This window comes from Dasypus novemcinctus, chromosome 1, assembly GCF_030445035.2.
Source record: "Dasypus novemcinctus isolate mDasNov1 chromosome 1, mDasNov1.1.hap2, whole genome shotgun sequence".
Taxonomy (NCBI): Eukaryota; Metazoa; Chordata; class Mammalia; order Cingulata; family Dasypodidae; genus Dasypus; species Dasypus novemcinctus.
Genome location: NC_080673.1, coordinates 99318195 through 99343934, shown reverse-complemented (window position 1 = coordinate 99343934; position 25740 = coordinate 99318195). Strand labels below are relative to the sequence as shown.

The window sequence follows — 25740 nt, the reverse complement described above, 5'->3', positions numbered from 1 at the left end:
GTATACACATGCTTTGAAATGTCAAAAATATGTACACTTCTGTTTACTTCCTAAAAATAAATAATGGAAATTCGAGTTGTAGACAAAAAATATGCACAGTTTAAAGGTTTCTTCTGCATATATGAGTGGAAGCACATATAAATGCACATGTGTATTTTGCCGTATTATTCTCCAGAAAGTCAGTCAGGGCTTTTCCCCTTCTCCCAAGGTCTGTGCCCTTCCACTGCTTTTCTAAGCTTTCATAAATTACTTCAAAGTTTTTCTTGCTTACTTCACTCAACATTATCCTGCCTCTCTTCTCGGAGGAAAGAAAACATTAAGACGCAACTCCCTCAACCTCATTTCCTTATCCGCAAAGTTATTTCTGTATTTGCCTATTCTTATTCTTACTCTTTCTCTTCTCTCAGAAGTTTTCTCTAATCCTGTGGTGATCCTCTTTTATGTTCTGAGTCCTATCACTCTTTTACTATAATGAGGCCAAGACTCAATATTTATCAAGAGAGCTGTCTATTTTATCTACCTGGTTATTATTTCTTGCTACAAGTTTTTTCCATAATACATTTTCATTGTCATTTTAATATCTGTAAAATCTCTAATGATGTCCTCTTCTATTTCTGAAACTGATTATTTATGTTCCTTACTTTTTTCTTCCTCTCTTATGATGGGAATTTATCAACTTGACTAGTTCTCTGAAAGAATGAATTTTTTGGTGTTGCGAAGTATTTCTTTTGTAGTTTTGTTTTTTGTTTTAATTGATATTTCTTCTGATCATTATTATTCCCTGTCATATATTCTTTGGATTTAATTAGTTGTTCTTTATTCTCAAGACAGTTACTTGAATCTTTGATGTCCAGCCTTTTTTTCATTTCTAGTATTTGCATTAAATGGCATCAGTTTTCCTCTCATCAAAATTTTAGCTGTATCCCACAAGTTTTTATGTTATATTTTTATTTTCATTGTTTGAAATATTTTCTAATTATCTTTGTGATTTCTTCTTTTACTTATATGTTATTTATAGGTATTTTGCTAAATTTCAAAAACAAAGCAGTGTTTGCTCTATTTAACTTCCTCATTAATTTTTAGCTTAACTCCACTGTTGTCAGAGAACATACTCTGAATTATTTAAATACACTGATAATTTTTGAGACTTTCTTTATGACCAGCATATGCTCTATTTTGGTAAATTCTTCATGTACATTTTAAAGGTTGCTGTGTGTTCCGCAGTTTTTTGGTTCATATTGTATTTGAATAAATTAGGTCAAAATCGTGTTTCTCTTCACCGTGTTTTTCAAAAATTACATTCACTTAGTGACTTCTTTTTGCTTGTCCCAGCAGTAACTAAAGAGTGTACTAAAATCTCTTGTTATGTTTGTGGATTTGGCGATATCTCATTTGTGTCTGTTCTTTTTGCTTTCTGTATTTTGAAGTGAGAATATTGGATGCATGCAAATATAGGATGGTTATATCTTTCTGTTTAATTTGCCTATTATCATTATAAACCATCCTTCTTTTTCTCTGGAAATTCTTCTTCCCCTAAAGACAACTCTATTAGATATTAGTTCTATTGATTGTTTTTCTTTTGTTAGTATTTGCATGGTGTGTATATATACATATTTTTTTCTACTCTTTTATTGTTAATCTATCCAAGTCCTCATATATAAGGCTGTTTTAATCACCACTATGTTCTTTTTAAAATTCAGTATGACAATTTTAATTTCTTAGCATTGTGCAATTTACATTGAATTTAAACAATGTTGTATTTCTGTTTAAATCTAAATTTTTATTACTCATTTTCTTTTCATATCATCTGTTCTTCTTTTGAGTAATTTTAATCTTTTATTTTCTACCCTTATTTCATCTATAGTCATACTTGTTATACAATTTTTACTACCTTAATAGTAGGTGCTCTAAATAATGGAGAGGCAAACTATGGGCCGTGAATGAAGTCTAGTCCATTTCCTGTTTCTATGAATAAAGTTTTATTGGATCATAGCCATGCCCATTCATTTACCTACTGTCTATGGCTGCTGTCATATTACAAAAACAGAATTGAGTGTGACCAAGACTACAGAAAGCCTAAAACATTTCCTTTCAGGTACTTTACAGAAAATATTTATTGACCTCTTATCTACCTATCAACATGAATCCCTGAATTGTTACAGCATATCTTAAATCAGTACTTTCCATTCCCTGAACTATATAAGGAAATTAAAACATTTTAACCCCATTTACCTGTTCCTGCCTCTTTTATGATTTTATCTTTTATTTCTACACATACTTTAAACTACAAAGATAGTATAGTGACCATTTTAAATAATAAATATTCATTTAGATTTATGTAAATAATTACATCTTGGTAATCTTTTTTTACTGGGATACTTTTCCTTCTCTTTAATGAACTTCCTTTTGTATTCCTTTTATTGTGGGACTACTAGTGACAAATTCAGTTTTTCTTCACTTAATGTTTTTATTCATCCTTCTTATACATAATTGTTTTGCTAGTTATAATTTTCTGGATGGAAAACAAATTCCTATTAGCATTTGAAATTGACATTTCATTATCTCCCATGTCTCTATTTTCTACTGTATAATCAGCTTTCAGTAATATGTGATTCCTTATAATGTAATGGAATCTTTGTGTTTTGCTTTCTGTAATTTTCCTATGATGTGCCTCAGAGTGATTTCCTTCCTGTTTTTCATGTTTGGTTTTCCAGATGTTCTTGAATTTATGGCTTGATATCTTTTAATTGTTTTTAAAATTCTTAATCATCATTATCTTTTCAGATATTGCCTCTACTCTTTACTCTCTTTTGTTTCTTTCTGAGATTCCAATTACGAGTTTTTTCACTGTCTTCTTACCCTCCCCCCTTTTTTATCTGCTTCAATCTGCATATTTTCTATTTACCTATCATTCTTTAATTTTCTACAATATTTTTATTTAATTTTTTTAATTAGAGAAGTTGTAGGTATACAGAAAAAAGATATAAATAATACAGCATTCATATACATCCCCCTCATTTTATTAACAGTTGACATGAATGTGGTCCTTTGTTATAACTGCTGGAAGAATATTATAATTGTACTATTAACTATTAATGGTCTGTGGTTTACATTAGGATATATTGTTTTCTCATAAGCCACCCTCTTATTAACCCTTTGCATTTAGTGTGGGATATTTGTTATAATTCATGAAAGAATATTTTTATATTTTTTATTAACTATGGTCCATCATTTACAAAAAGGTTTACTGTGTAGTACAGCCTTATTTTTTAATTTTTATGCTAGTGATATATGCATGAACTAAAATTTCTCCCTTTAACCATATTCACATATGTAATTCAGTGTTGTTAATTACACTCACAATGTTGTGCTACCATCACCACCATCCATTTATAAAACTTTGCAATCAATCCAAACAGATATTCTGTACAAAATTAAGTGTTAACTCCCTGTGCCCTACCCTCAACCCAGTTCCTGGTAACCTACATCTAGATTCTAACTCTATAAGTTTGCTTATTCTAATTATTTGATATCACTGAGATCATACAATATCTGTCCATTTGTGTCAGGCTTATTTCATTCAACATCACGTCTTCAGGTTCATCATGTTGCTGCATGCATCAGGACTTCATTCCTTTTTATGACTGAATAACCTTCCATTTTACATGTATATCATATTTTATCTATTCATCAGTTGATGAACACTTAGGTTGCTTCCTTCTTTTGGAAATTGTGAATAATGCCAATATAAACATCAGTGTGCAAACATCTGATCAAGTTCTTGCTTTTAAATCTTTTGGGCATGTACCTAGTAGAGGAATTGCCAGGTCATGTGGTAATTTTATAGTTAGCTTTCTGAAAAACTGCCAAACTGTCTTCCATAGCAGCAGTATAATTTTCCATTCCCACCAGCAGAATGATTGCTCTTTTATTATTTCTCCACATCATCTCCAACACTTGTAATTTTCTGTGTTCTTTTTAATTGTAGCCATTCTAAGAAGTATGAAATGATAATTCATTGTGGTTTTGGTTTGCATTTCCCTAATAGCTAGTGATGCTGAACATCCTTTTATGTGCTTTTTAGGCATTTGTATCTACTCTTTGGAGAAATGTTTATTCAACCCATTTGCCCATATTTTAATTGGATTTTTTATTTGTCTAAATTGTAGGGTTTCTTTATATATTCTGGATATTAAAACCATATTAGGTATGTGGTTTCCAAATATTATTTCTTGTGGAGTAGGTTGTCTTTTCAGTTTCGTGACAAAGTCCATTGATGCATGAAAGTTTTTTATTTTGAGGACATCTTGTTTATGTGTATTTTCATTGCTTGTGCTTTGTGTGTAAAGTTTAAGAAACTATATCCTACCACAAGATCTTGAAGATGCTTCCCTACTTATTCTTCTAGGAGTTTCATAGTCCTGGCTCCTATATTTAGGTTTTTAAATCTATTTTGAGTTAATTTTAATATATGGTGTGAGATCAGGTCCTCTTTCATTCTTTAACTTATGGATACCCAGTTCTTCAGCACCATTTGTTGAAGAGATTATTCTTTCCCAGTTGAGTGGAATTGGCAGCATGTCAAAAATCAATTGTCCATTGATGTAGGGTCTATTTCTGAACTATCAATTTTATTCCATTGGTCTATATATCTATCCTTGTGCCAATACCATACTGTTTTGAGCACTGTAGCTTTGTAATAACTTTTAAAGTCAGGAAGTATGAATTCTCCACCTTTCATTCTTCTTTCTTAAAATGATTTTGGCTATTTAGGGCCCCTTACCCTTCCATATAAATTTGATGATAGGCTTTTCCATTTCTGCAATTAAGCTGTTGGAATTTTTATTAAGAGTAACGTTGAATCTGTAAATCATTTGGGGTAGAATTGACATTTTAATGACATATAGTTTTCCAGTCCATGAGCATGGAAAGTCCTTCCATTCATTTAGATATTCTTTTATTTCTTTAGTAAAGTTTGGTAGTTTTCTGCATACAAGACCTTTACATCCTTGGTTAAATTTATTCCTATATATGTTTCTTTTAGTTGCTATAGTAAATGAAATTATTTTTTTAATTTCTCTGTCAGAGTGCTCATTGCTAGTGTATAGAAAAACTACCCTGCCATCTTATTGAATACAATTTTTAACTTTAGTAGATTATACATTTCAGAACTTTCTATATATGGGATCATGTCGTCTGTAAATAGTGAAAGTTTTACTTTTCACTTCTAATTTGGATGGCTTTTAATTCTTTTCCTTGCTTAACTGCTCTTACTAAAACTTCCAGCACAATGTTTAATAACAGTAGTGACAATGGACATAACTTGTCTTGTAACAGAACTTAGAGGGAAAGCTTTCAGTCTTTCACCCTTGAGTATGGTTTATCTATGGATTTTTAATACAAGCCCTTTATCACGTTGAGGAAGTTTCCTTCTAATCCTATTTTCAAAAGTGTTTTTGTCAAGAAAGGATGCTAGATTTTGATAAATGCCTTTTCTGCATCAATTGAGGTGATCAGGTGTTTTTTTTTCCCTTCATTTTGTTAATGTGGTGTATTATGTTAGTTGATATTGTTATTCTTATGTTGAACAACCCTTGCATACTTCGGATATGACACACTTGCTTCTGGTGTATAATTCTCTTAATGTGCTGTTGGGTCCAATTTGCTGGTATTTTGTTGATGATTTTGCATCTATATTTTTAAGAGAAATTGGCCTGTAATTTTCTTTTCTTGTGGTATCTATGCCTGGCTTTAGTGTTAGTATAATATTGGTTTCATAGGACAAGTTAGGTAGTACTCCCTCCTCTTCAATTTTCTGGAAAAGTTTGAGCAGAATTGTATTAATTCTTCTTGGAATGTTTGGTTTAATTCACCTGTGAAATCATCGGTCCTGGGATTTTCATTGTTGGGAAGTTTTTGATGACTGATTGAAACTCTTCTAATTGTCTGCAGAAATCTTCTATTTCTTCTAGAGTCAATGTAGGTTCTTCCTGTGTTTCTAGGAATTTGCCCATTTCATTTAGATTGTCTGATTTGTTGACTTATAGTTTCTTATAATATCATCTTATGATACTTTATATTTCTGTGGTATCAGTAGTGATGCCCCCCCTTCCATTTCTGATTTTATTTAATTGTATCTTCCCTCATTTTTTGTCAGTCTAGCAGGGTTTGACAATTTAAAATACATATACTTTCAGAGAACCAACTGTTGGTTTTGTTAATGCTCTCTATTGCCTCTTTTATTCTCAAGTTCATTTATTCCTATTCTAATCTTTGTTATTTCTTTCATTCTGCTTGCTTTCAGTTTAGTTTGCTGGTCTTTTTTTTTCTTCCTGGTGTGCAGTCCAGTCTTTGTTTTTAGTACTTTCTTCTTTTTTAATGTAAGCATTTAGGCCTAAAACTATGCCTCTCAGCACACTGGCAGCTTTTATCTTTCAATACCTTAAATATATCATACCACTTCTTGCCTCTGTGGTTTCTGATGACTAATCGGCACTTAGTCTGAGGATCCCTTTTTGCAATAATGTTATTCTATAGTTAATTTCATTTATTTAATCATTAATTTCAGTTATTGCATTTTCAAGTTTTAGGATTTTCTTTTAATTCATTTTATAGTGATTCCATTATTGTAAGGAAATTTCCCATCTATTTTCTTAAACATGGTATGTATAAATTTTGATGCATGTCCATGTTAAATATTTCCTCAATTTTATAAGTTAATTATCTGATGATCTCAGCTTTTGGAAATTATAGTGGGGTTATGTTACTCTTGAACAGTAGAGTAGCTAGGGCATCACAAATGCCTGATTCTGTGCTCATGTTATCCATCTTTCTCAGGAGCCAGGTGACTAAAACAAATGCTGTAGTAACATACTTATCAGGCACTTTGCTTGAGATACCCATAAATTAATTCTGAGCATCTCAAGTACTTCATGTCTGAAGATATCTCTCTTATTCTCCCTAACCAAGTTTTAATTCATTAATTCAGTGATTTGCATGTGTACTAGATCTCTTCTAAGCACTGGGTTGGGCATAGTGATGAAAAAAAATAGACAAATCAATGCCTTCATAGAACTAACATTCTAGTGTGTGTGACAGAAAATAACAGAATTTGTAGAGAGAGAGTTTCTGATTAATGCTATAAAAATGAAATGAAACAGTGAATGAATGTGGCGCCCTCCTGTCCCTTCTTTTACCTTCATGTTTGAAGAGCTCTACAGGTCATAAGTGAACAGGTCTCAGGATCCCAGAACTGCAGGCTCACTGCCTTTATACTATTTCAGGTTAGAGGTGGGGAGGCATTTCAGAATTCAAGAGTCTCCCTTATTAGCATAATATAAACTTTTTCTTGCCCCATGGTTATATATTTTAAAATTTTATTTCATAATGTCTTGCTATTCCTTTGCATCCACTTGATGTTCCTGTGCCTTGCCATGAGAGACGGGGTTGGGAACAACATTAAAAAGAACCTTCTGAAAGAAGTGGCATTTGACTTGAAACTGAACTGATGAAAAAAAATGTAACCCCACAAAGACCTCAGTAATAGCCCAGGAATGGCAAGTGTAAAGGCTCTAAAGCTGCAACTTAATACGCAAAAACTTTGAGGCATAGAAAGGAGGATGGTATGGCTGGAATGTAATGAGGGAGGCAAAATGTATTGAAAGATAAGCTATAGGTGATGGGCAGGACTCAGATCTTAGAGGGTCTTCTATGCCAGGAAGGACTATGCATTTTACTCTTAGAATAATGGGAAGCTGTTGGTGGGTTTTTAGTAAAGCAGTGACAAGATTGGTTTAAGTTTAGCTGCTGTCTAGAGAATGAATTTTAAAGGATAAGGATGGGAGCAGAAAGACCAGTTGCAAGGTTTTGTAGTAATCCAGGTGTGTGCTAGTGTGACAGCAATGACTATGGAATAATATACAGTGGATACATACAGGGTATACATAGATTTCAAAATATCTAGAAAACAAGGTAAGTATTCAATTATTTTTATTTTACATTTTTTCAAATTAGTGGTTGTTCACATGATTTTAAATTAAGAAGTTCTTTACCTACAAGATTCTCTAGAAGTTGAAGGAAACACTATTAGACATATTTTTGGAAAATATAACTAATATGCTGTCAGTGTTAATCTTTCCCTATGCTTCCAGGTTCTTAAGACACCTTGGATTTTGACAAAGGCAACGGAGCTTGCTGATGAATTAGATATATAATGTGAGAGAAAGGATCAAAATGACTGTTTTCAATTTAAGCTACAATGTTCCTAATAATGAAATTATCTGAGATAGGAAAATCTGGATGACAAATAATGGTTTTCAGGGAAACATAAAAGGGTCTCTTTTAAACATGGTAACAGGATGACAAAAAAGGATAGGTCACTTTAAGTGGCTTTAAAATATTAGGAAGAGGAGGGATTGCGGGAAGATGGTGACAGACTAGCAGATGGAGCTTAATGCTCTCCCAAAAACAAGAGAAAGAACCAAAAGCTGTCTGAGGGACCTACATTGGACGTCAGCCAACAATGGCAGTGCTATACAAATCCCAGGAGGGTAAGGGACAGAGAGACAAAGATGCCAAAATGACAAATGTGAATTACCAGGTCCCCATGGTGGCAGGAAGGGCTTCCTTCCCTGCCCCCAAAGATATTAAGACAGAGTAAAACACCTGACTCACTGCAGCCTACTGAGACGGGGAACAGACATCTTCCTCCCTGTCAGCTGTTTCAAGGGAAAAGGGAGGGGAGGTCAGAGTGCTTTTCTTCAGTGAATTCCACCAGCAGAGCCTGCTTTGAATATTCAATGTGGAGATTTAACACAGGAACACAGGAAAGCAGAGACTGAAGCACCTCTGTGGAAAGGTGCATTGACTAGCACTATCTGCTGACAGGTCTGAATATTGCATGGACAAAAACTGTTCATGCTCTCTATATCCAACCCTTGTGAGAAAATCTGTGCCCTATTAGTGAGTCCCTGGCCCAATTTTGAAAACTAAAGTTGGGCAGTTTTAAAGACTGAGAATAAGTTGACCAAATATCAAAGAAGAGCTGTGGAGACAAAAACAGGCAAGAAAGAGAATTGACTGTCCGAGTAAATTCACCAATATATTCAGATGCCTAGATATTAGCAAAATTTACAAGCCATACTAGGAAACAGAAAGAGATGGCCCAGGCAAAAGAACTAACCAAATATCCTGAAGAGATACAGGATTTAAGACAATCACTGATAATTAAACAACTCTACTAAATCACTTCAAATAATTTAAAGGAAATATGACTAAAGAAATAAAGTATATTAAGAAGACAATGGGAGAGCATAAACAAAAATTTGAAAGCCTGCAAAGAAAAGTAACAAATCTTATGGGAATGAAAGACATGATGGATGAGATTAAAAATACATTAGAGGCTCATAAAAGCAGATTTGAATTGCTTAACGTCAGAATTAGTGATTTCAAAGACAGAACATCTGCAATGGAAAAGACAGGAGAAATATAAAGAGAAGAGAATGGAAAAAATGGGACAGAGTCTTAGGGAATTGAATGCCTATGTGAAACCCATTCTTATTATTGGTGTCCCAGAGGGAGAAAAGTTTGGAAAAGGAGCAAAAAAAATATTTGAGCAATAATGAACCCAACCCTGAAGGACATAAATATCAGTGTCCAAGAAGAACAACACACCCAAACAGAATAAATCCAAATAGACCTACTCTGAGACACTTGCTATTCAGAATAACAAATATCATAGAAAAAGAGAGGATTTTGAAAACAGCAAGAGAAAAGCAAAGCATCACATACAAGGGAAACTCAATAAGATTAAGTGCTGACCTCTCATCAGAAACCATGGAGGAGAGAAGAAGGTGGTATGATGTATTTAAGGTACTGAAAAACTGTCTGCCAAGAATTCTGTATGCAGCAAAGCTGTCCTTCAAAAATGAGGGTGAGTTCAAACCCTTCACAGACAAACAAAAACTCATAGGATATGTTACCAAAATACCAGATTCCAAGAGATACTAAAGGGGGTGTGGTGCTGTAGCCTGAAAAGAAAAAACAAAGGTGAGTGATTTGGAGAAGAGTTTGGAAATGAAGATTATTAGGCAGGGTAAATTGAAGGATAAGAAGACAGACAATATAATGATATGACACAGAGAGGAGCAGGACAAAATGGATGAAGTAAGCAATGCCTGTGCAATAATAACACCAAATGTTAATGGCTAGGACTTCCCAGTCAAAAGACACAGACTGATAGAATGGGTAAAAAAAATATGAGCCATCTATATGTTGTCTATAAGAGAGCCACCTTGTATGTAAGGACACAACCAGGTTAAAAGTGAAAGTTTGGAAAAAGGTATTCCATGAATGTAGTAACCAAAAAGGAGCTGGAGTAGACCAGTTAAATGTAAAATAACAACATTATGTTATAAGAACAATATTTACTCAGTGCAACTGGCCAATTGTTCCTGTAGTGAGTATTGTATAATTTTTTCATACAAAATAAACACTTGCTTTTAACTGAGGATTGGAAAGGAATTATATTTTGGGTACTTCATTTTTCTTTAACCTTTCTTATTCATAATATTTAATTAAAGCAATCTATCTGGATCAATAATAATTTAGCATGACTACTGTTGAACAAGATTTTGAATTTTTCTGCCTCATAAAATTATGAGTTGGCAAGTTGTTATCTGTTGTAATTCATTCCGATAAGATGGGAAGAATTCCCAAATAGGAATTTGATTATCTAGAAAGAATTATGACCCTAATGGAAATTAAATTATTAAAACAATAATTTATTTCATTCTTAGAGATTATGTCCAATAGTTAAAACCTGTAATATAAAAATTAGAATGTTATAATATCTATTATATTTGAATTATATTTACAATTATAAAGGTATGTTGCTATGCTATCTATTTTTTATAATTGATTATATTAAATGTAACTTAGGCCTGCACTCTAAAAATTTGCAATTTCTTTCAATCTGTTTTTCTATTTATTTTACAATTTTATATTAAAGACTTTTTAACAGCTAAGAAAAAAACCATTGAATATACACTTTGTATAGGTCATATGGTATGTGATAATATCTCAGTAAAACTGATTAATAAACAAATAAATAATTGTGCAAGAATAACCAGAAATAGCAACAATGTACAGCAGGAGAAACAGAAAGATTGAGAAGTAAAGAATTTTCCTGAGGGAAGTGGATGTGGCTCAACAGATAGAGTGTCTGCCTACCAGATAGGAGGTCCAAGTTTTCGATACCCAGGGCCTCCTGGCTCATGTGGTGACCTGGCCCACGTGCAGTGCTGCTGCGTGCAAGGAGTGCTGTGCCACACAGGGATGTCCCCGCATAAGGGTGCCCCCTGCTCAAGGAGTGACCCTGGCCCACACTGGGATGCCCCCATGTAAGAGTGCCCCCTGCTCAAGCAGTGATCCCTGCACAAGGAGAACCACCCTGCGTGAAACCACAGCCTGCCCAGGAGTGGTGCCACACACATGGAGAGCTGACACAGCAAGCTTACTCAACAAAAAGAGACTTAGATCTCCAATGTCGCCTGATGAGTATACAAGTGAACACAGAAGAACACACAATGAATGGGCACAGAGAACAGACAATGGGGGAGGGGGAGGGAATAAATAAATAAATCTTTAAAAAAAAAGAATTTTCCTGTTTGTCTCTTATTTGTTATTATTGTTGAAATAATGAAAATGCTTTAATAATGATGAAGTGATGAACACACATCTATGTGATTATGCCAAATACCATTGATTATACACTTTGATTAAATTGTATGTTTTATTAATATGCATCCATAAATCGATTTGTTTAAAAAAACTGGGGAGATTAAAAACACACATTCATACATATATACTTATATTGCAATTAAAGAACAGTGTAAAATATAAGAAAAGCAACATAAACTCTCTCACAGGTAGAAGTATTTAAATTCCAAATGTGCAGTTCCCAAAAATAAGGGAGAGAGATTTTATAAAAGGAAAAATGTTTCCATTCTTAACTGGTGAGGGGGAATTATCTTTCTTGGTATTGTAGTCCTTTCTGGCCCAAATTTACTTCTTATAATGGGAGATTTCCCATTTTATAGCCCAGTCCCTGGAAGTCTACCTTGTATTTTAAATATACACTACGTACTATGGTTAAATGTATCCAACCTGTCAGTAGTCAATTATGTTTTTTCCTGTTGTGTATTACCTGATTTTTAAGAAAGCATTTAACTTATATATTGCTACCATCTAGACTTTCCCAAATCTTAGCAGCATAAATTTATTATTATTTCTCACAATTCTACAATATGAGCCTGGTTCAGCCGGATGGTTCTTCTCTTCTATGCAGTATCTGCTAATGTTTAAACATCAAAAATGGCTTCTTCATTCACATGTCCCACTCCTCAGCTGTGATGGCTAGAATAGTTAGAGACTAGCTAGACATTTATGTTTTCTCCAAATGGTCCATCTATCAGGGTAGCTGGACTTCTTTAATTAGTGGCTCAGCGATCCATGATAGAACCTTACAAGACAAATGCCAGTGTGCAAGTGTTTCCCAAGCCTCTGATTGCATTGTTCTTGTTAATGTTCTATTGATCAAGTCACATGGTCAAGTGGTAAGTCAATGTGAGAATGAATGATATGAGGGCATGATTACCAGGATTGGTTCATTGGGGGACCACCAATATAATAGCTACCATAGACTTCTCTCTAACCCCTAATGATTCATGCCCCTCTAACTCGCAAAATATATTCCTCTCCTCCTAACACCCTAAATATCATTCCATTGTAGTCTCAGGCTTACACTTGAAGTCTGGAATAGCATCAATTATTCAAGTCCAACTGTGGCTGAGGCTCCTTGGGTGAACTTCTTAAGTGCATTTTTAAAAATTAGTACAGAGCACTGTGAACTGAAAATCAAGTTATATTCTCCCCACCTCAAATACAATGATGATAGGAGCAGGATAATTTCAAAGCAGGGAAAGAGCAGTCACTGGTTTGCAGCAATTCTGAAATTCAATTGGGCACAAGCTTCAGTTCTCCTTGCTCCAAGATTTAAATTAAAATCTACTCTCATGTCCAAAGAGGGAATCCCATTTAACTTCTGATGAACTTTGTAATGTTTAAATCAGGATTAATCTGCATTGTGAGTTCAACACAATAACAGTATTTTTCCGGATAAGAATACTTGATTAAATGGCTATGGGACTATGTGGGAAAGGACTAAGGGGATTATTGCCATAAACAAACTTGATATCGTGATGCAGGGTTCTTTCTCCTAGGGGTCTCCTTTAGTCAATGGGTTCTAAATGTGAGAACTGGGTCAGATCAGAAATCAATCAATTTTTATTTAATATATTTGAGCAATACTTTTGTTGACTGCTTAGCCAGCCTGTCCCTGGAAATTCCATGTCTATTAATCATCTCCATAGGTCTCTGCAGGTCATGTTCCCCTGGTTATCATTCAGACCTTGCTGTTAATTACAATAATTATGTCCATTTTGTTTCTGATAGCTAAAGCATTGAATGTTTTCTTTTGCTATCTTGGATCCTAGTTTTAAAATCTCTGGCCTGTACATGATGGCTGCCATCGAGCTTCTTAACAATTCTGATTTTCTTGTCACTAGGGCATCCCTTATTACTTTGATAAATGGAATGCCTTATGGGTCTTTGCATAGATGACAGTCATCCGATGAGTGTTCTATGTTATACATTCTCTGAAAACTTATCTGAGATTTTCTTGAAACCCTTACTCTACCATTTGCCATATCAGTTTTACTTCATGGAGTATGGATTATCCCTTTTTCCAAAGCTCCCAAGTTTCTACCAAGTGGTGTATTAGTATCTTCTCTAGGGGACCCTACAAGAATTTTAAATCCAGTATCACATATTGATAAACCCTTTATTATATAACTTTATGTTTCACTCATCTCAGCTCCTTCATGATCCAGTCTCATATATCTTGTCTTATAAGGTAGAAACTTGTGCTGTCTCTTTAAGCAGGAGAAAGTGTGAACTTTTAACATGGAGAAGTGAGGTACTTCCCCAAACCAGAGTGTTAAGAGGATTCTGGGGGCTCAAGATTTTCAAGTTCATCAGTACAGTTATCCTTGTTCCAAGTTTCATGGTCCGTTCATTCCTAAACAGGGCCCTGACCTTTGGCATAGTGAACTTGCTGGGGTTGAGAATTCAAATTTCTCTGGAGTTGTGCTTCTCTTAAAATTAAGTCTTTGCCCTAATCCTCACTTTTCTCTGCCCTCCAGCTGCAGAAATTGAGAATCTCTTTATTCTTTACATACTGTCAAGGAGATCCTCTGTCTCCCACAATTTGATTTATATGGGTGATTGATCATCCTCAGTCATTCATTTTCTTTTTCTAATATACTGGTGACCTTTACAACAGCCATCCATTTAAATAGTCTTTATAATTACTATTTTCCCCCAAACCTCTCATATGCTGCAATATAGCACCTGACAATTTCTTTCCTGATACAAACCATTGCTCTTTCTGGTATCAAGTTTAAAAATTCATGAGCCACAAATACTCATAGCAGCAATATTCATTATATCTTAAATGCAAAAACAAACCAAATGTCATCAACTGATGAGTGGATAAACAAAATGTGGTATATCCATAAAATGGAATATTATTTGGTAATAATAAATATGTTCATCAGAAACTAAAGGGGCATAGGATTGTATTCCACTTTAAATCTAAGATTATGTTACTTTAGTGGAGTCGAACTGACTACTTCTTGTGATCTCCCTGTACCCTGTACTTATTCTTATTTTTTATTATAGTACCACTAGCATATTTTATCATTATTTAAATATAGTCTACTCATAATTGAGGGTATATTAGTCATGGTTCTCTAGGGAAACAGAACCAACAGAAGATATCTGTAAATATTATGAGATTTTATGAAATTGTCTCACATGCTGTAAGCCAGGAACTCCAGTGAAGGTCCTCAATGAGTTCCCCTGGAAAAGGTATCTGTCTGCAGAAGAGATGAGGACTCTCTCACTGAATGCTGATATCACTTGCCTTTTAAGGCCTTCAACTAATTGGAGAAGGCATATCTCATTGTTGAAGGCAATCTCCTCAGCTGATTGTAGATGTAATCAGCCATAGATGCAATCAACTCACTGATGATTTAAGTCCATGAAATGTCATTGCAGTACAATTAAACCAGTGCTTGCTTGACCAAACAGCTGGGCACAATTACCTGCCCATTTGACGCATGAGTTTAACAATCACAGGAGGCAAGCACCTCAAGGGATTACATCCCAGTTAATCACTGGAAATTTTAGCAAGTACACTGAAATCATATGCCAGCAGCCAGCAGTGCCTGTGATGACGTCCTCAGCTGAAAAATCCATTAGAGTTGTCCCATTTGGGTCAGGGGCCCAGCAATTGTACTCCCACATTAATAACTCACCAGATGCAGGCTGTCTTACAGAAAGGGTGGGTAACCTTGAGAAAGGCAGCTTCTTGTAGGCAAGGGCAATTATTGGAGAGGACTCACTTGTAAGCTGTTTGTGGCCAATATTCCCAACAACTGTGCAGTGAGTGTCACAGACCTGAAGAGTTGCCTCTACTTGAGCCAATTGCTGTGGTCATCTGGACTTTGCAAACTATACTCTTATAATAGGCATCTATTGCTTAATCTGCCCACACCTCTTCATTCCTTCTTCTAGGAATAGTAATCACCTTCTTCAGGAAAATGACTTTCTCCCAATCCAACCATGTGTTCCAAATTTATTTGGGCATCTTCCCGCATATCCTAGCACCTCCTCCAGCCATTGTTGATTGTCCAAAGATGAAAGCTTGGCCATAGCCTGATAAATTAGATTGCCCCACACACCACCTTTCCCACTAGAAAGATTAGTCCTTCAATCAATCTAGGTCAATTAAAGCCTTTCCTAATGAATTTTTTATAAGAACTTTATTGAGATAAAATTCACATATAAAATTTTACCATAACACCAGTAATATTAGTAAAAAATTGTAAACAGAATGAGAAACACCAAGTGATCAAGAAACAACTAAATATAAAACAGCATAATGCAATAGCAATACCTATTAATACCTTCTTCTAGGTCCAACTTAAAGAGGAAAACTAATAACTAACAGGGTTGTGGGCTAAAGTTCCAATATCTGTAATCTGAGATGCCATATGCTGTTGGGCTTGGGTGACATTTTAACAGTTTTGGATGGATTCTTATTTTCCATGAACCTAAGGTTCTCAACCAGTAAGGCTGCACAGACCAGTGCCATGATCAAAATTACCTCATTTTTGCCCAGTTTGTATTGTTCGAGGCATAGGCAACAATAAATTATTATTACTTCTCCTTTTTGGGCTGTGGGGTGACTGGCACTTTAATTCATAATTTCAATGCCTGCACTGATGCTGCTGTTAACTTCTTAACACAGCCCACAGCCCACAGAGCTAAATTTAAACTTAGCCCATTGTTGTAAGGATCCAGTTACAATTGTCCAGTTGCAGTGTCTGCAACACTGAAAGCATACCATGCCCCTTCTAAGTGCAGGAGGGGACCAATGTCACAGTCATCAGAGTGAACATGAAGGACACTTGTGGATGATGTCCACAAGCTGTTGGCGAGTAATAGGCAGCTGGAAGTGTTGCCACAGGGTTTAGCAACCACAGTGTCTGTTTTCCTGTGGGGACACTCTGTTGTTTCTCAGGTCTCATTGGTATGGCTCTGGATCTTCGCAAGGGTACCTGCCTCAACAGTCCCGAGAGGGGGGTTAGAGAAGCAGGCAGGGACATGACAGACAGTTATTTGTTGCTGCTGTCAGGCGTTCCAGAACGTCCTTTCACAGATCTCTTCTTCACAGAGGGCAGCCCACAACAGTCCATCGTTCGTGTCTTATTTTTAGTATCTGCAATCACCCCTGGATAGGGATGGTGGTCTTCAGAATGAGTGGAGACTATTGGGTTAAGGCCTTTACTTGGCCAGGGTATGGTATGCTGCACAGAGTTGGTTTCCTAAGGGGCTATATTGTACTTTGGTCCCGCAATTGTGACTAAACCCAAGGAGTATTTGGTTAGAATGTTGTCTCTACCAGAAACCCCATCCAAAGACAATATTGGTGCTGGCTACAACCAATTCACAGGGTAAGTTAGGATCCATCCCCCTTTACCACTTGAGCCTGTGTTATTGTTTTAAAAGCAGCCTATCTGTGTGTTGCGGGGGGAGTCTTATTTCCATGCACATTACATAGGCAATGAATTTAACGCTTGAGGTAAATGAGGGATGAAGGGTTTTCAGTATTCCAACACTCCAGGAAGGTCATTAATTGTTTTGGAGTTTGTGGTGTGGGAAAATATTATGCTTTAACAACACTTAACAGTTTGACAGAGAAGCAAGCACCTAGCAGCTTGTCCCAATTATTTGCCCATTGCAGGCTCTTAAGATAAGATACCATTGTCTCCGATGCATTTTTTAATTCTTAAAAAAGCATTCCTGGTTAACATAATATCATCAATAGGGTTACAGTGACAGATTTCTTCCATGCAGCTAGATTCTTTTGCCACCAGGCCAGGACAGAGGTTGGGTTATGCACACAGCCTTGGAGAAGCACTGCAAAATCCACGACTGACCTCACATGAAGGTAAATGCAGGCTGGCTTGACCTACCTAAAGAGATACTAAAGAAAGCCTTAGTAAGTTTTAAAATGCAGTGATAGTGCCACAACTGAATATTAATTTCTTGCAACAAACTAGAAATATTTGGGGCTGCTGCATACAGCAGTGGTATTAATTTTAGTGGAGGTGGGGCAAATCAGATGAATACCAGCCAAAGCATTCACCTCTTGATTTTCAGGCAAAGAGTTTTTTCTATGACAAATACCATATTTAAAATAATTACAACTATGATTAGCAACATTATACTTTTATCTAATATTATGCTGAAACATTGTAAAATTTCCAGGAATTTTATACTCTTTATTCATACAGTTTACTCATACAACTTTAATTAACAGAAGGTTAAAGAATTCTTTTTTAATTGTATAACACTTTTAAACATTTTCCATTTAATTTATATCAAATGAACTCAACCATTTCATTACTTTACTTTTCACTTTTACTCCTTTACCATGATTGCATTAATTAACAGGTATTTTATTTTAGCAGTACAGAAGTAAACTACTTTTTCCATTATTTTATGAAAACCTAAGATTCCCAATGAAATCAAGGTTATATTTTCTTTCCCATCACTTTCAATATGCAGATTGAGGTGGTCTCTGACAAGTTTTCCTCTTACAAAGTTACTTTCGTTATTATCATCAATTCAGTTTCTGTTTAATAATGACTTTCTGGAATTAACCACTTAAATATTTCAATTTAAACAATGTTTCTACAAACTTCCTATAGCTATTCATAACCACGTAGAGTTGCTTCATCTCAAGACAAATTCTGCCTTCACAGGACACATTCCCTCACTTAATGCTACCACAATACCTTCTATAACTTGCCACATGCATTCAAGTTTTGTCCTACATACTTCCATTCTGATTTTCTGGAAGCCAGACATTTTATCTTAGGACAAAACATACTTCCTTGAACAAACTATCAAATTTTTGTCAACACTTCCATAAACCTTTTATTTCTTTTAATATCCATTTAAGTTTCACATTCCTCATCCCATTCTGTGAAGAAAAATATTCATTTCAATTTAGACAAAAACAATCTTTTTTGCCATTTTAGTAGAGCTATTTTAAAGAACATTACTTTATCAATTTAATATTACCATGCAGAGGTATCAAAATATACACCGACACAAAACAAAGAGACAAACACAAAAAGAGTTGAGCCACACTAACAGAAACATAAAGGTCATAATTTGACTCATATTTCTTACTCCTGTATTATGGCCATCTCCAAGCCCTCCATCATTTCACATCTCTGATTTATACTGCTTTTAAGATTTCTTCTGGAATCTGTGTTTCCTATAATATGCAAGCTTGTTCTTGGAATCACCTTTATCAGTAACCAGCAACAGTTAGGAATATTTGAGCAGTATTAATGCAGTTAAGCTCTAATTTAGCAGTTTATACAAACACATTTAACACATATATTTTGGATTGCTAACTACTTAGGAGGATACTTAGGCTCGAAGTTCAGGAATAAACTATTGACTCAAAACTGGAAGTTCTTTTTAATACCTTGGTAAAAATTCTGATCAAAATAAAAAGTTACTAAAACTTAAAACATTTCAAAGAAACATCCCATTCAAACTTTTTACAGTTTACACAAGCATTACAGGCTTTCAGTTTTGTGATCTATTTTTACTTGCAGGCTTACAAAAGCTGCTAATTTTTTTTTTCTTACTTTCATAGAGTTGCCCAGTTCAAACATTACTAAACTTTAACAGCACTAATTTTATCAAGTTGGCTATACATGCCCAATTAGAATTAGCATGGAAACAAAACAGAGAACATTAATGTTGCTAAGTTTTTCAACCCCTCTAGCAGTTTAATTCTATCAGCACATAGCCACATCATCGCTGCTCCTACCATTAACTGAGAGCATGAGAATCTACTAGCCAACAACCACATCATCTCTGCTCCCTCCATTACCTGAGAGAGTGAGAAAAGAGGCAATCTGATAATGTAATTGTACCCAAATCCTGCTGACTATGCCAACATTTTTTGCTAAGGAAGAGGCAGAAACTCTAAATGCTATGCAAAGGCAGCTTTATTTAATCAAGTGAGTTTCAGGTTATATCAAATGATTATAACAATTGGGCAATCACAGAATAGAAGAGTAATTAATTAAAGACATAGGAAAGAATGAACGTATATACAACCACTCACCAAATCAGGGGAAAACTCAACATCTGAGCTCTCACAAGGCTGGGAAATCCCCTTGCAGTCAATCATAGCCCCAGTTGGAAAAATGGTCCCAGGCAGAGTGTTCCTTCCTGGGTGAGATTTCAAATGGCATCTTGGGGACCATCCCATTTAAGGGGTTCCAAACCTCAGCATTGCAATAAGTCTTGCAACTTGTGAGGAATGACCTCATCAAAAGTAATAGAATCCCTCCAGTGGAGGGTGGCCAGTCCTCACAGGAGAAACACGGTGTCTCGAGGAGTCTTTGCTCTATTCTATTTATGGTACACTGAATAGGAGCATAAAGGTTTTCAGCTTTTAGTTTTATAGTGGATACAAACAGGACATGCAAATGCCATGTCTGGTATTTAGTTCTTCTTAAACATTTGTTTTTTGGGTAATGGATGATGGGTTGCCTGCATAGCAGCATTATAACATTCCAAAGGACAAAGGGCAAGTTAATCATTTACAATTCTAGGCTAAAACAGCAGATACTATTGATTAGAAACCTTATGAATTCACAATTTGTAATAATAATTTTCTTATACTATATCACACCCCAAAAGAAACCCCATACTCATTACTAGTCAATCCCTATCACCATCACCACTACCAACCACCTTGGGTAATTACTATTTCTGTCTCCATGGACTTGCCTATTCTGGACTTTTCGTATAAATGGAATCATACAATCTGTGGTCTTTTGTGACTGGCTTCTTTCTCTTAACATAGGGATCCATCTTCATGCCTTTTTATTGCCAAAACATATTCTATTGTGTGGTTATACCAAATGGTCTTTATCCATTTATCATTTGAAGGACATTTGGGTTTGTGAAAGACAAATTAGAGCCAAGATTTCAGACTGTGGCATTTTAGTCAGGAGAGCAAAGTTTTGCTGCAGCAAAGGAAGCCAGAATGGAAATAGTTTTGGGGTTCTAGGGATGGCAACGGATTTTTATAAGCATAGAAAGAAAATTAGCTTCTCTCCTATTTATTGACCAGCGTTTGTCCATTCTATAGTGTAAGGTTTAAGGCAGTTGGGTGTTATTTTATAATGGGTCAAAAGTAATGAACTAGGAAATTGATTGGTTATCTGGGTCAGCTGCTTTGGTGGAGCTTTCAAATTTCCAAAGATAAAGAGGAAAGTCTGGAGGGCATATTTGTTTGTTTTTTGCTTTGAGGAGTCCCCAGGGTTTTGTGCAATTTTATCAGGTTGTTTCCACTTTTTGACTATTATTAATAATGCTGTTATGAACACTCATGACTCAAAATTTTTTAAAACTTGATTCTGAAGGCAACAATAGTTTCCATCAGATGGGTACATCCTCAACTTGCCCAGAAGTAGAGGAAGAGAAAGTACATTCTTTGTATCAATATTCTCCAAACTTCCAAGTGCACTCCTACCCTTCCTGCAGTTTAATTACATGAACCATTAAAATACCTTTTTTTTTTTTAACCTAAGCTACTTTGAGCTGAATTTTTATCATGTGCACACAAGGATTCATGTTAATACATAACTTCTGATAAAACCTTAAACAATGCTACAACCATTATTGGAGTTATTTCAATAATAAAGACCCAAAGATTAGAAATAACTCACAGCTGCTCAGTCATTCCACTTCCTTCATCTCCTTGTGGAAATAACTTGCTTGTGGAAATAATCCCCAACCACAATGCACCAAACCCCAAAATCTACTTTGCTCAGAAGTCTCCTAATGGCATTTAATCATCCCATCCTTTTTAGGCTTAAATTGCTTGTTTTGCACCTTTATTTAGGATTTACTTCAATGTGAATTAAATTACCATTAGTTTACATATCTACCTTATAAATTAGATTGAAAGCTCTTTGAGTCCTATGTTTTTTCTCGTTAAATTTATTGTTTCTAATAGTCTTCACAGTAATTAATTCAACAAAAATTTACTAATTTTTAACATTAGTTACCCATTTTATTCTAGGAACCATGATAGGCCAAGTGCATAATGAGTTGCTCTTTGATGTGTAACGGGAACACAGGTTAAGACACAAAAGAAACTTTGAGCAAATGATCACTTTATTATTCACACAGCACAAAGGATCAGAAGAGCAGGGGAAGAGATCCTATAGTGGCTGGTCTCTCCAGCAGGTCAAAAGCCTGGGTCAGGGTCAGTGGGTGGCAGCAGAACATGCTTTGCAGGCCCCACTGTGCCTTGAAGAGGATAGACAAACCTGTGCTGCCTGAGGGAGGGATATTTACACAACCTAGGAGAAAAGGCCCCTGCCACTGAGAGTTCCTACCCTGATAAGCAGCCAGAACTGCTTTTTCCAGGTTACCCAGTTTAAGGTCTTGTCAGGCCTTTTCATTAGATCTAAAATCTCTTCCAGACTGTGGAATGGGGGAAGCTCTGGACACAATGGTGGGGGGGGCAGGGTTGGGTAGATGACCACCAGGTGTGTCCCTGATTTCCCCAGCACCTGTATGTAGATAGAGAGAGGAATTAGATTCCTTGAGGGGCTTACACTCTACTAGGAAAAGTCTATATTTAAACAAATAAGAATAAAGTATGTTATTGGTATTATGGTAAAAATAAGAATATGGTACAGAGAACAGAAACATTACAAGAAGATGTGGTTAATTCTACCAAGATCACACAATCTTAGATTTAATGGAGAATCCACTCCTATACCAAAGAAGGGGATACCATTTAAATTTTGATGAACAGTGTTAATTAACACTGTGAGTTCACTAACTTGCCCATTTCAGATTCACAAAGTGCCCAAAAGTCTCAAACTGACCCATACTGTAATTTCTAGTAAATTTTCACACATATCAGAGACAAAGTGTAGAATCTCTTCTCCCTGTTGTATATGAATGGAAATTAGGTAGCTTGGCCTACTCCTGAGAATAGAAAGGATACTCGAATACTCCTCTGCAAATCTCAGTAGTTGTGCTTGTATGGGAGGAAGCCATCCAGACCCTTGAGTAATATGTACTTCTGCAAAGGGTGAAAAAAAAATGACACCTCACATTTGACTTTTCTCTTCTTTATGGTGTTGCATCTGATAAAAGTGGCTACCACAATGGAAGTTGCAATCTCTCCATCACTGAAAGCAGATACTGTTAACTAAGTATGAAAGATATAAACGGGGAAAGTCTCAATATATTTAATATCTGTATATTATACTTCAATAGTAGTTTGAAAGGCAGAGGACTGAAAAAAATTACCACTCCCATAAGGCATATGGTAATGAATCAGTTAGAGTAAAGATTTAGAAAATAAAGTGACATATAAATGTACTATGCTACAGTAGTTTCACTAACCCATTATAATTTCTTTTTAGTGTAGGTTTGAATTCACTTCTGAAAATAATTTCAGTATACCAAAGGGTCTTTTGCCTTTTTCTGAATTGGGGCTAATTTGAGATTGTATTTTAGTTAGTATAAATTATTCAGGAGCAGGATATTTGACTCTCAGGGAAGACTTGCTTTCAGTCTAAGGCAGGGGTTCCTAAACTTTTTTGTTCCACAGATCCCTTTGCTAGTCAGGTGAAAACCATGGATCCCTTACTAAGTCTATACTAGATGGTATATTACTTAATAAATGTATCACAGCTGCACCAACACATCCCCACAAGAATGTTTTTTTTTTTAATATTTCAATTCAAGCTCATTGAATTGAAATATAAAATTGCTAAAAAACCCTGCTCTAAGGGTAGGCTAACCTCCTTATGTCCTTCCTTAAGCTGCCAAATATCCCATATAACCCAAAGCCTTCTCTATTTTAATATAAAATACTCTATTACTATTATCTTATTATAATTATTATTATTTGTCTTATGGAAAAGTCTCTAGGAAAACATGGTGTGTGTGCATATATATATTCACAAAGTGTCTGAAAGTTTCAAACTGACCCATACTATTTTATATGTATATATGTACACACACACACACATACACACACTTGCTGCAAAGTTAGAAAAAGCTATAACTGTCTTTCCTAAGTTTTTTGGATATTCTCTTTGTTCCCTTAATTTCTTAATGCAATTTCATGGCAAATTTTTTTTGTGCCTTTAAAAGAATTCTTTTATGTTTAAGTTGACTTTTTATTAAGCTTATCTGTTGATTATTATACTATTAATGTCTATTTTTAAATTACTAATTTTAGCACATGAAATTTTCCATCTTTTATTTACCACTATTAGAATATTATACACATAAGAGATGCTCAAGAAATATTCATGGAGTGAAAAGTAATAGCTCAAAATATCCCCTTCCTAGGTATATTTGACCTAGACTTGTATAGAAATTACCCCTGAATAAAATCTCCTTCCTTCAAAACCATACTTGATATCTTGATTGTAATAGTTCTTCATGAAAAAAAACCCATCTTTCCATTGTTTCCAGTGAGAGCCTGAGATTTGCTCCTGCATTCCTCAAAGGTCCAAAATCCATTAACTCTAAGAGTTCTTGCAACGGAGTAGAGTCAGTGCCATTGAGAGTCCTCTATCCTGTCATTTCGTAGGCAGCTCCTTAGGGAAGCAGGAATCCTCTAGAAAAGACTAATTATTACTGTGCAGCTGGTCCATTCAAGGGTGGAGAGTACGCTCTAAACTAGCCACAGGAAGGGAGCAAAAGGAACTGTCAGGAGATCTGCAGGGGACAGTTTTTATCTTGGCATTAAGTTCATGTTTCAAACATCTCTATTATTTGCTTTTGGAAAATGACAGCTCTTAATTTTTTAGGGAGAATTCCCACCATAAAACGCTCACTTTCTACTCTTTTTTTTTAGCTCTTTGGAGGAGCCCATTGTGTGAACCACTTTTTCTTCTGGTAGCAGATGTTTCAAACATTGACTGCAATGCCTTTTGCTCTTTGGTCATAGTCCAAGGTGATCTGGCCTACTATTAATAACTTTACTTTCCTCAAGTAAATGTCTACAGAATACTCATCACTCTATGAAACTGTGTGGTATATGTAAAAATAAATCTCCAGTATTCTCATCCAGTTTTCAAACCGTGTCAAAAGACACAATTCTTGGAACCTGCCCTAAGCTCAGTAATGCTAGTTACACCACTGGCTGAAACACATTATCTTTGCTTCTCTTCTGTTGAAATTTTTCTCCAACCACTTCCTGTTGTTGTCTTCTGGTTCCAAACACTCCCAATTGCACTCTGTCTCTTTACCATAAATAATTTACAATTGAACCTGCACCAACAACCATATTACTCTCAAGAGCATTCTTGATTCCTCCAGCAGCCTAAAGGTATTTTACGATTACCAACCTACCATTTATTATTATTTTACTCTTATACAATTCTCTACAAAAAACTGAAGCAGACAGTCTAGCAAGTAGATTTTTGGGAGAAAGAATTATATCTTTTCATCACTGTGTGCCCAGTGTCCAGCTCTGTGACTTGCAAATGGTAGGTACTTACCTCTTTTTGAATGAATTAATAAATAATGAAAACCTGTAGAGCAATGTTTCTTTTTATCAATTTTATTGAAGAGGGCACCTAATGGGTACAGATGTTTAGAGAACTATGGAGAATTAGTTGCTAAGGAAATTATCATTATATGTTAAGTAAGGGACAGGGTAGGAATCCTAAACAAATAATAATTATAGAGTAAAAATGGAAACAAATTACCACACTTAACAAAGAAAGTCAAACCAACCAAAAAGAAAAATGAAGAATTTAAGATTCCTTGACATTCCAGTGTTCTAGAATATTGGTTGTTAAAACACAGATCTGTTGAGCAAGCTCCCTTCCAGCAAACTAGCTTTCTGTGTGTTATCACCAAAAGAAGCATGAGTGGAGAGGGGTGGTTGTGGGTGGTGGTGTCAGATACAGTTTAATAAGCAGAACACTTGGTTACTCAATCTAATTGAAAAGAGAATATTCAGCACAT

The 25740-nt window shown here is 35.3% G+C and overlaps 1 long non-coding RNA gene across 8 annotated transcripts in view; it reads right to left on the bottom strand.

Annotated features, from left to right (window-relative positions):
• Positions 1-20244, bottom strand: part of LOC101428641 (uncharacterized) — a 96560-nt gene extending 76316 nt beyond the window's left edge. For 7 of the 8 annotated variants that reach the window (XR_009185355.2, XR_009185358.2, XR_011648894.1 and 4 more), the window contains exon 1: positions 19841-20244. This is a non-coding gene — a long non-coding RNA (uncharacterized lncRNA). Of the gene's footprint in view, positions 1-17448; positions 17672-19840 lie in introns of those variants that run through there. The other variant, XR_011648895.1, reaches the window with a different exon arrangement.
• Positions 20245-25740: the final 5496 nt, after the last annotated feature.